The following is a 2,098-nucleotide window of genomic DNA, read 5'->3' as shown; positions in this document are numbered from 1 at the left end:
GTTTTTTTTTTTTTTTTAAACAAAACCCGCCCAATGGGACTGCTGGAAACCACCAGTTCCTTCACTGGTTTTGTATTTTGTAGAAACAAGGGACCATATACGTCGAAGTATCTGGAAAACGAAAAATATGCCCACCGTTGGGCTCGAACCCACCACTAACAATCATAAATTTAGAGCAAAAGGTTGACACAGCTTGGTTTGACAAAATCCGGTTTTATTTTTTAACAAAACCCGCCTATGGAAACAGCTGGAAACCACGACCAGTTCCTTATACGTCGAAGTATATGGAAACGAAAAATACGCCCACCGTTGGGACCTTATACATCGAAATGCCTGCAAACGAAAAATACGCCCACCGTGGGGCTCGAACCCACGACCACAAGGTTAAGAGCCTTGCGCTCTACCAACTGAGCTAGACGGGCTTTGCGGAATTTCCGTCCAGTAAAACAATAACGAAAAGTTAAATTTTGGTTAGAATAAATTTAAATTCGGATTATGTGTTCAAATGCAGATACAGTGGCTCAAAAAAACAACACGGAAAATGGGACGACCTAATTGCAGGTTAAGCTACGCTGAACATGAATTTTATTATTGAATTACAACTAAATTTATCCGTTAGAGATGTGTTGTCATTTTCGTCTTTAAATAAATCCAAAGCCCCGTGGGCTGGACCAATGTTGAAGATAATGTAGAAATGTAATTTAGTGGAGAGTCTGTTTACTGGAGCTTGGAGTTTTAGATCAGGAATTAGTTCCTATTTCTTAATTATCTGTTTTAACTTTTTTATTTGTGTGTTTTCTATACATTCTCTAAGTCACGGAAGAGAGGCCCCTGGTGACCGGTGTGAAAAAGACCTCGTATGGTGAGAAGGCGGAGCAGCACGGATTTTTTTTTAAAGATTATTCACATTCACCATCATTTTTCCTACAGGAAGAAGAGCGTTGACCATTGCGACCGAAAATCCGCGATCTGGGAATCAAGATCGCAATGATCCGTTGACTGTGGTCTTGCCTTCTTGGAGGGCGTTTCCAGGTGTTGTTGCGTGTCATTGATGTGTGTTGCCGAACTATTGGTAGATCCATGTTGCAAACAATTGTGTGCTGACCGTGGTTGTGACCGTCATGTGTGAGCGAAGGTGACCGTCGTGTTACTGTTGCTGCACCAAGGTGAAGGTTGTTGTGTAGTTTGTCGTGGCAATGTTATGTTGATTGTGGTTTTGTCTTCTCGGAGGGCGTTGCCGGGTGTTGTTGTGTGTCGTTGATGTGTGTTGCCGACCTGTTGGTAGATCCATGTTGCAAACAACTGTGTGTTAACCGTGGTTGTGACCGTCGTGTGTGAGCGAAGGTGACTGTCGTGTTACTGTTGCCGCACCAAGGTGAAGGTTGTTGTGCAGTTTGTCGTGGCTGCTAGAGGTCACGAACTTCCTAGTTAGGGTATTGATTTGTGCAGTAGAGGTCGATGAAGCAGAAGGTGTGTTGCAACGGAGGTGTATTGCAGCGGTGGCCTGCGTGAAGCGATCGTTTATTAAAGGCCAACGCACTGGTGCCAGAAACATGGTCTCGGGGTGCAACAGTCTGGCGTATGCAGCACTGGGGCGACATGATGAGGATCAGTGGTGCCTCCACACAGGGTCGGTGATGCCTTTGTCCGTGAGGCCGAGAGCAATTTCCGATCTATTCTTTTTTGAATCAAGGAAGGCCATAAAAAGTCAAAGGTAGGCCTTGAGTGAATTTCGGAGGCCGGTTTTTTTTGAGAGCTTTGGGGTTGTAACATTTCAGTCAAGTTTCTCTGGCTGTTTTTTTAACAAAAAAAATGGGATTATAAACAATGATGGGCTAGATTCAAAGAAATGGGGTTAAAAGATTTTTTATTTTTATTTTTTTATTTTTTTTAAATTGTTGGGTGCATTTGACTAAGGTTGGAGTCATTTTGTTTTTTAGAGTTTTTTTTTTTAAATTTAAAAAAAAAAAAGAAAGTAAAGGGGATCTTTTTTAAGGAATTGTTTTTTAAGAGAGCACCCATTTTTTTTGAAATTGCTCCTCAGATTTGGAGATAGGTGATTTTTTTTTTTTTTTGAGGGAGACCTGTCAAGATGAAC

General features: G+C 41.8%; 1 non-coding gene across 1 annotated transcript; it reads right to left on the bottom strand.

Annotated features, from left to right (window-relative positions):
* Window positions 1-349: 349 nt before the first annotated feature.
* On the bottom strand, window positions 350-422 carry TRNAK-CUU (transfer RNA lysine (anticodon CUU)). Its single transcript has one exon. It is a non-coding gene; the product is annotated as a tRNA-Lys (tRNA).
* Window positions 423-2,098: the final 1,676 nt, after the last annotated feature.

The sequence above is a fragment of the Pinus tabuliformis genome, chromosome 7, assembly GCF_031772625.1.
Source record: "Pinus tabuliformis cultivar Carrire ecotype Pingquan chromosome 7, CPIR1, whole genome shotgun sequence".
Classification (NCBI taxonomy): Eukaryota; Viridiplantae; Streptophyta; class Pinopsida; order Pinales; family Pinaceae; genus Pinus; species Pinus tabuliformis.
Note: the sequence above shows the minus strand (reverse complement) of the source record. Positions and strands in the feature narration are given on the sequence as shown.